General features: G+C 41.8%; 1 pseudogene; it reads left to right on the top strand.

Moving 5' to 3' along the window:
* The first annotated feature begins 3,310 nt into the window (after positions 1-3,310).
* Positions 3,311-4,255, top strand: LOC100921018 (annotated as a pseudogene).
* Positions 4,256-10,025: the final 5,770 nt, after the last annotated feature.

Genomic DNA, 10,025 nt, shown 5'->3' on the forward strand with positions numbered 1-10,025 from the left:
GAGGGTGCTTTCTTCTGTGCTTTTGACTGAACTGACATCTATATTTCTGCTTGCCTGCAGGAGAGATTGTAACAGAAGCAAGTACATGTGTACTTGAAGACATAATAAGTAATACATATTTGCATATATATTTGTGTTACTGCATGTATATAAATAATATTACTATAATTATGTGTGGATAAATGTGCCTAAAATGCTTTCATATGAATTCATATTGAATAGTAAATTCATATGAATTTACTAGTGTATCTCTGTGTTAGGAATATTTTCTATAGTGCAGTGGTAGCTATGAAAAGAAGGAAAATAATTTCCCTCCCTCTAAGTTCACAGTTCATCCAAAAACTATTCATGAATCCTAGGTTAAGAGTGCCTGGCAAAAATAGAAATATTATTTATATATAAGTATATGTATATTATATTGTGTGCATATGTGTGCATTTATATGTATATGTTTATTGTTACTGTATGTTTTATATGTATATGTATATTATACTTTACATTTTGCAAATGAATAAAAACACATATGAATATATATGTGTGTGTCTTCATAATTGTATATCCTTTTTTACTTATTGGAATATTAAAATCTAGAGTTCTCCCAGTTCAAGACTCACTCCATTACCCATCTGTAGACTAGGGAAATTTGAGGCTCTTGGATTTCTATGGAAAGCTGGGGCAACAAGAGAATACCCAATTTCTCTTTCGGAAATGTTCTGAGAGCTAGAAAGGGAATTGATGAACCAGGTGGTCCAGAGGGAATATATCTTCCTTAAGCTGCTAGAGCCATAACTGATAATTATGCAAGGATAATGAGATGGACTAGTGGATTGGGGATAATAGGCTATAGCAATCTAACAGTAATTTCTCTAATGCCCTTGTGTAAAGGTTGATGTTTAGAGAGAATCAAAGTCTTTACCTGAGAAACATCCTTTAGGAAGCTTTCTCTGGACTTGAAGTCTTTGGGGAGTCCATTTCCTGAGGTCAGTGTGTGTAAAATCCCCACCCTTGGTGTCTGAAAGCAAATAGAAAGTCTTTTTGGCTAGCCCCGTGTAATTAATAGTGGGAGGGGAACATAAGGGTAAGGGAAGAACTGCTCTGATTCCTGCTCCTTTCCCTCCCCTCATGCCCCAGTGTCTGACCAGGAAATACCTGAAAAGAACAAGTGGGCATCAGTAGCAGGCGCAGGAGTCATCAGGAACGGAGAGGAAAAAGGGAAGTTCTCAATCTGGGGCCTTTCCTTCTAACTCTTTGTCATCCTTGGATCTACCGAAGATTTAACTGTGAGTTTAATCCTTTCTTTATACATTTCCATTGACCCTTTCAATGTGCCTAACTGCAAAAACAGTTCAGTCTGGGAAATAGGGAGCCACAAAAGGTTCTGCTGCTGTTTTGATGTTTTCTTTTCACTTTGAGGGGAGAAAGCAGCTCCCAAATTTCAGACATTTTGTAATCTGGTCCCCCAAGAGAAAGAAAGTTTTGTTTGAATGCTTCTAAAGCCCCTACAAGCTGAGAGTATGAAAATTCTTATTTCCAGTCCTCCAGGATTAGGTTCTAGCTCGTGATGAATGGACCCCATATCGCTCTGATTTTCTCCTTTTCCTAATATGGACCAACAGATGTACCCTTTCGTAGACTTGGTCCTAATGCACATCATTTATCAATTGGGAAAAAGTGAAGCCATAGCAATCAATAGTTTAGCCATCTAAGGGCAGCTGGATGAGACAGTGGATAGAGCACCAACTTTTAAGTCTGGAGGATCTGAGTTCAAATGTGACCTCAGAAACTTAATACTTCCTAGCTATGTGATCCTTGGCAAGTCACTTAACCCTAATTGCCTAAGGAAAAAAAGAAGAGTTCAGTCATCTTCAGCTAGCCAGGTTCTGGGTTATTCTGGCATGAGGTGAGAACCTGGGGCTGCATCATGCTCCCCTTTGCCTACTCTCAGTTGGATATTGGCTTCTTCAGGGTAGGGACAGTTTCAGGATCTTTGCATTCCCAGCACCAAGCCTAGTGGTGAGAATCATTCTGGCCCAGTTTCTTAAAACTGTAAGTATTGAGGAATTGTTTATTGGTTTGACACAGAAAATCAGTGAAGAGATGATTGCATTTCCTTCCCTCTTTTTTAGAAATGTGTGACTGTGGGTATGAAATATAGTCTACTGAGTATACTGTTGGATTCAGTTCATACTACGGTGAGTTGTGCTGATGTGGGGATTAAATTTGTCACCCTATCATAAGGTGGAGCTCTGAGCCAAATGGCACTTTATTAAAGCCCACCCTTAGGCCTGTCCACATAGGTTGTAGAAGGAAGCCAAACCCCCATATATTAAAAAAAAAAAAGAGCAGAAGAGACAGGGAAACAAAGGGTAAGATGGCATGTGATCAGAGAAGAAAAGACAAGTGTACTCCCATAGAGAAGACTCTCTTCTCTATCTCACTGTCACATCATGGCAAGAGAAAGGATGAAATGGGGATAATGAAGCCAATTCTAAGGGCTTACTAAGTGTTAAAGAATTTATAAGTGCTTCATTTGATCCTCTGAAGAACCCTGTGATATGGGTGCTGTTATTAGCCTCATTTTGGAGTTAAAAAACCTGAGGGAGACAGATATTAAGTGACATCCAGGGTTACTGATGAAAAATCCTGGAGACATAATTTCTGGGTAATTAATAATTAATTTATTAACTACAGTTAACAAATCATAGATTGAGGTCAGAGGCTGTCTGCAAGTCAAAGATGCCACGTGGAGAGCACTGAATGCTGAAAAAATCTTTGCCAGAAGGGAATGGCTGAGGGTGGAAATCTAATCTGATTGGTCAACAGTCACTGAGGGTGTAGACCAGGAACTGGGCTGAGAGCTTTTATCCCCACCTGCTGAGGGCATGAGGAGCTTCAGCTGCCTCCAGGTATCTGGACAAAGGCAGCCATCTCTCAACCGTGAATAATGATGGGGTGAGAAGAACACCTACTGAAAGTAGTCTTTGTAATAGCTTCTTGTTGGGTGGGAGTTTCCCCCACCATGATGGGAAAAGCTTGTAACCTGAGGATTTGGACAGTCTCATCCACTAGCAACGTCCCTCAGACTCAATAATTCACTGGGGTTGGTTCTCATTGAGCTAAGTGAGCGAAGGTAGGTTATAATTCATTGCTAACTCTAGGCTCTTGACACTTCTTTGCTAGGCGGCAGTGGGGAAGAGGTTCCAGCTCCTGAAGATGGAGATTGGAATAATCTGTAGAAAAGTCCCTGATTCCATCTCTGTCTCTGTGTCCCCAGGGCGTCTGAGAGGAACAGGGGCTGGGAGCACCCACCATGACTGCGTCCCCCACACCTGAGCACATGGAACATGCTTATGACAACGCAGCAGTGAGACGTACAGATAATAGCTCCGTTTGGGGGAATGATTTGATGCGGGTCCCCTCTCTGCTCATTGCCCCGCTTGGGCTGCTGGGGAACGGCGTGGTCCTGTGGCTCCTGGGCTTCCGCACCCGCAGGACTCCCTCCTCCGTCTACATCCTCAACCTGGCGGCGGCCGACGCCCTCTTCCTCTGCTGCTCCTTGCTGGACTCCATAGATGACTTTGTTGGATATTTTCATGATCTTTTCAAGCATGAAATCATGTTCAACTTTAGATACCTGTTCTACACCGCGGGCCTGAGCCTCCTGGCAGCGATCAGCACCGAGCGCTGTCTCTCCGCGCTCTTCCCGCTCTGGTACCGATGTCACCGTCCCAAGCACTCGTCGGTCTCGGTCTGCGTCGTCCTCTGGGCTCTGATCGGATCGCTCTGGGTGAATGGGCTTGTCACTTGCTCTCATATATCCTGGCATGTTCTCTGTCGCTTTAATATCTTCGAGGGCGTGTGTTTCATCTTCCTCACCTGCGTCCTGTGCTTGTCCAGCCTGACTCTGCTGCTGAGGGTCCAGTGCAGCTCCCGGAGCCGGCGGCCCCCCAGGCTCTACCTCCTGGTCCTGCTCACGGTCCTCGTGTTCCTGCTGTGCGGCCTGCCCTAGAGGATCGAGGATCTCATACGTTATCACCTCAAGCAAAAGCTCCTGCCTCACTGGCTTTTTCACTTATTGGCCTGTGTGAACAGCAGCATGAACCCCCTCATTTACTTCTTCGTGGGCAGCCAAAGCCTTAAAAGAAAGAGGGAGCCCCTCAGGGTGATCCTCCAGAGGGTTCTGGGGGATGAGCAAGAATTGGGAGGTGGGACAAGTGACACCCCCCACACCAGCATCCAAGAGACGACATTGTGAAGCTGAGAACAAGACATTCAGACACAGGAACCTTGAAATGAGCCCTGCCCCAGGCTCAGTTTTACCCCCTCCCATTTTCCTAGGAGAAAAAACCCGAATCCCCCCTTTCATTCTTACATAGAGGCTAGATTCTGAAATCTAAGTTATGAACAAGAATTTATGACTTCCCTCTACAGACCAAACAGCTGGGTGGTGCAGAGGATAGAGCTCGAGAGCCTTGAATGGAAAGAACTGAGGTCAGATCTGGCCTGACACAATTACCAGCTGTATGACCCTGAGCAAGTAACTTTTCTATGTTTGCCTCATTTTTCTCCTCTGTAAAATGAGCTATCAAGAGAAATGGCAAAACACTCCAGGAGTCACAGAGTCATATGACAGAAAAAGAAGCTATCAGGCACTGTACTAAGTGCTTTACAAATATCTCATTTAAACCTCACAATGTACTTGGGGGGGAGGTGTTCTCAGGATATCCATTTGACATCTGAGGAAACTGAGGCAGACAGAGGTTCACTGATTCGCCCAGGATCCCAAAGCAACTAAGTGTCTGAGTCTAGATTTGAACTCAGATCTTTCTGACTCAGGTCCAAGGCCCTGTGCACTTTGGAGCCCCCTAGCTTGCTGGAGGCTCCCTAACCCAGATAGTAAGATTCAGGGCAACAATATAATAATCAATATAGCAAACTACTACAACACTATATACTATAATAATAAACACTATAACAATAATATAATATTTAACACTTAGAATTTTATCTTATCTATCTTACCTAAAGGTTATGTAACTAAGGTTATTTATTATTTTTTTTAATATATTATGGGATCTACTACTTACTCTTTACTCTAGGCTAAGCACTTTATAATCATGTGATCCTTGAAGCAACCCTGTGAAATGGGTTCTATTACTATCCCCACACAGAACAGTAAACTGAGATAAATAGAACTTTTGGAGGGCCCTCCTGCTAGTAAATTTCCTTATTCCGGATAATAAATAGCTTTTACTGTTAGATTGTAACTTAACATATTATTTCTGATAGTGGAACACACAGTAAGACCCCATTCCTATTTCCTTCAGGAAGATTTTTACTTATATCAAATCAAATACAGATTTATAAACCCTAATGGTAAGATTTTGATTTCTAAATCCCAATATATTCTTAGCATTTTAAAAGAAAAAGATTATCCATAAATTAATATGTTTCCTTTTTGTTTTATAGACATGTGGTGACAACCTCAAGTGCCAAAAGAACTTTTATCAATTCCAGAATTTGGCCTAAGGAAGAACAAACAAGCTTCTCTCAAGCTAGTAGCATACATGTGGAGCTATAGTCTGAATGAGCCCATCTGGGGTTTAAGTGACAAAGATTATAAAAACAACAGAAATCTGGGAGGGGAGGGTGGTGGAATGGTCCATTCGGGTTGATACAATTTCTTGGGTTCAGTTTCCTTTTCCAGGGAGGGGCCATTTCATAGAGATCCTGAGATGCCTACATAGACCAAGAAAGAAAGTCAGAATAAAAAGTCTCCAAGGTCCCAGAACTAGGATGCTTGTGCAAATTCACTCCATGAGTTGGTATGAACCACCTTAAATCAGTCCTGTGGTCATCAGCACAGGAGAGGGAATGAATATGGCCAAGGATCTCTTTATGTCAAGCTTGGGGAATGCTTCCTGATCAGCTAGTTCTGACATCCAGGTCAGTCTGACCTCCTCTGGATGGTGAGGAAGCTCAAGAAAATTAAGCTGGTTAGTAAAATCATTAATTACTCCATTTGCACATTTCCTCCTTTTGGGTCAGGAAAACAGCTGAGATATTTCTCCAAGACCAAGGGGAAACACCCACAGAAAGTATTATTTTGTTCCCTAAGAGGGTAAGAAGTTGTGCCTAGGAGAGCCCCAAGATAGACTAGATGAAATGAGATCTCCCACCCCTGGGGAAAAAAGAGGTAAAGATGCCAAACCACTGGTTTCCAGTAGTCTGCTCCCACAGCTGAGTGATATATATGTAAAAAGAACCTATGTTATCCTGGATTTGTTGTGATTTATTGATATTAAAGCAATGTTCCTCCTTAAGAAAAATATACACCCCCTTCAGAAGCAAAGAGGGTGGCAAGTACCCCCCAACTTTGCAAAATTACTTTGGCCAGGGAGTTGATTTCACCATTCAGCTATCTAATCTTTCATGTCTATCATCTGCCAGGATAGATTCCTGAAAACCTCATTTGAGGAAATCAGGCCTCCTGTTCCTATTTCCATAGCTGCTAGGATATTGTCCCCACCATGATGAGGGGCCCTGTGGTGGTGATGTAATGGGATCCGAGAGGGGATAGAGATGTTAGTATTCACGACCACAAAGTCAAGGGGAGGGGATGGTGATGATATATACTGAAGGTCAGTCACTGTATGAAAGATGGTGTGCACATCAGTCTACATGGGAGGGAGAGAATGACAAAAGCAAGTGCCACACATGAAGAACGTACCAAGAGATGAGGATAAGCTAAGAGAAAACCAGAGGGAGCCGGGAAACTCCCTCTCCATGACCTTTGGTCCCAACATAGAACTCCCATGATCCTGGATCTACAATGTGTGGAATTGAAACATGAATAGTTTCCAGAGGGTGGAGAGAGGGCAGAACATTTGTTTTAATCCTTAGTTCCACGCCCCACTCTTTAGCAATTGAGATGAAGTGATTTTCCCAGAATCACTAGCTAGTAAGTATTAAATGTCTGAGGTCAGATTTAAACTCAGGTCCTGCTGACCCCAGGTCAGTGCTGTCTCCTCTGCACCATCTAGCTGCCCCAATCCTTGGCCTTTTGTAAAGTAATTAACTCCATGGAACCTCTTAGCCAATACTCTTGCTATAATGATGCTTCTTCTGTGTCCTAGAGAGAATAAAAGGCTGATAATTTTATAACACTTCATTTTCCATCTGAGCACTTTCATAGTTGCCAAAAAAGTGTTTTCCTTCTTAAGTACAAGGAACTGTCCTCTGATGACCTCACTGGGTCTGGAGTTAGGAATAACTGGGTTCAAATCCAGTCTCAGACACTTCCTAGCCGTGGATGCTTGACATATTTGTCAGTTTTCCAAAGTGTAAATTAAAGACAATCACCTATCTCACAGTATTATTGGGAGGATCCAAGAAGACAATATTTCTAAGATGTTCAACCCAGTGCCATCACCATGATTAGTGACCCAGGCTACAAATGACCTTGGTATCCCCGTTCTTCACTCACACTCCCTTCCCATCTCCAATGTGTTGCCAAGGGATTATTTCCTTCATTGTATAATCCTGTTCTTTCCCCCCATTTAGTTGGTGCCCACATCCCATCACACTGGGCAATTGCAATAGCCTTCTACTTGGTCGCCTTGGGGTCTCTCCTCTATTCAGATGCCAACTTGAACTTCTTAAAGTGCAGATCAGCTCATGTCATGTCCTTTTTCTCCCTCCCTCAATAAACTCCAGTGACTTCCCATCACACAGAACAATTATCCACTATAAAGCCCTTCCCAAGCTGACCTTTTCCTACCATTTATACTAGCCAGTGATATGGGACATTCCATCTCCTGTAGACTTTTTCCCTGTGCTTCCCCAGCTCTGGAATTTTCTCTCCCAAACCTCTGCCTCCTGGCTTCCTCCATTTGCTCAGATCCTTTTTTCTTCTCGACATCTTTCCTGGCCTCCCCCATTGCTAGTGATTTCCCTCTGAGATTCTTTCCTATGGATATTGTGGGTATCAATATGTATGTACATTTGTAGGAGCTCCTAAAGTGAGGAAAATGAAATCAGATCAACTAAAAAATTACTTTTGTGAAATTCTTGCAATTATTTTAATATTAAATAATCTGTTTAGGAAACAATATATAGGAAAAGAGACTCTGCTAGATTCCCTCTAAGATAAAAATTGGTAGGTAAACCAGAATGTCAAAAAAAAGAAAGAAAAGTAGTGGAGAGGATAGAGCTCCAAATCTGGAGTCTGAAAGAGGTGAGTTTAAAACTGGACATTGATGTTTACTAGCTGTGTGATTCTGGGGAAATCACTGATGAATGCAGGAAAGATTTATTTTACATTCTTACAAGAATGGTGAATAGAGACACATTTGGGACTTCAAGGGCAGCATTTTATTTCCTATCCTGAAGTACGAATCTCTCTCCTGATTCCCCATTAATTGAATGTTACAGCAGTTACATGTCAAGAATCTCCACCTCTCATTACACAGTCAATCCCTCCTCTCAAGGAGCTTCCATTCTAGAGGGAGGGAAAGGTAACAAAGAAGGGCTAAAGGCAAAGAACAAAAGATTTTCTTCAGATCTCAGGCCACTGAGATATGATTACAAAAGGCTGGGTCTGCCCCCAAGGAGCTTACATTCTCTGGGGGCAAGATAAATTTCACCCTTGATTATTTCTTGATGTCCTTATGGGTTTCAGTTTTCTAATTTCAATTTCATTTCTTTAATTTAATTTTCATACCTGTGGAAAACAAATGTCCCTGCATTAAATTCTCGAACCCTGCATTAAATCAAGCCTGAACTTCTAAGTTGTTCTATAGGACATATCAAAGTCAAGATTTTATCTGCTTCCTCTTTTACATATAGGACTGTGTGGTACATAACCCACTCAATAAATTTCAGAGATCTCTCAAAGTGTAAAAAAAAATTTTTATTAATTTCTCATGAGAAGTGGGTGTCATTCCCACCAAACAAGAAGTGAAAATGAGGCTCCCAGAATAGGCAGCATAGGCAATATATATATATATATATATATATATATATATATATATATATATATATATATATTCCCAGCAACACCATCCTCTACCTGCTGGTTCATCCTCATTGGCTGAGAATATGGCCTTAAATTCTAAGCGCAAAAGCTACAGCAAATGGGGAAGTAACAACATAAGTTCAAATTTAAACAAAGTTATACTTTTGCTGACTCTGAGACACGCTCTCAATGTATGGGCTGGGTAGATAAGGGTAGAAAACAGTCTCTGATAGCTTGGTTAATTTATACTTTTCTTTTTGAAGAAATATCATTCTAATGTCTGGGCTAGCTTTCTGGAGGTCCTTTGGCTGGGCCTTCGTGGTAGACCCCACGAGAATGGTCTTCAATAGAGTCTAGAGTCTTTCTTCTGGCCCAGTCTTGGCCTTAGTGGGAGAGTACAGGAGGCAGGAAAGCCACCAGAAATGTCTCATTTCCACTCCTCAGCCCTTATATACCTTAGTACAGTTACATCTCTAAATACTTTAAATCTTATTCTAAATCATACTCTAAATCTTCTGGCTCTGGAATCTGATCCTGAGGCCTTTTGATCTAAGAATGCTGTTGTTCTAACAATTTTATCCGTCAATGATTCTAAAGTCTTCTGGCTTTAGGATAGCCATAGGTCTGCTGGTCAGTGATAATCAAATTCTCGAGACCACTCCTTGGTTCTACCCCTAGGCCGTTAGGTTAGCATATCAATAATATGATAAAATTTATAAATTTGTCTCCTCCCTTCTGTTTCTTTGCTAAATTCTCCTGAAATTTAGACTGCTTCGTGTGCTGTTCTCTTCTTTTGTATAATATATTTGATGGTTCTCTCTGGGAGCAGGTTTCTTGGGGAGGTTCTCTGGAGGCAGCCTTAGTTTCAGTTCAACATACTAATCACTCCAAATGCAGCCAGCTGTTAAAGTAGTTCTTTATTGTTTTTTCCAAAATAGCCCAGTTAGCTTTCTTTGGTTCCAAGAGCTCTTGTTGCCAGCTTCAGCCTCTCTCTGAATCTTGGTTCTGC

This window comes from Sarcophilus harrisii, chromosome 6 (assembly GCF_902635505.1).
Source record: "Sarcophilus harrisii chromosome 6, mSarHar1.11, whole genome shotgun sequence".
Lineage (NCBI taxonomy): Eukaryota > Metazoa > Chordata > Mammalia > Dasyuromorphia > Dasyuridae > Sarcophilus > Sarcophilus harrisii.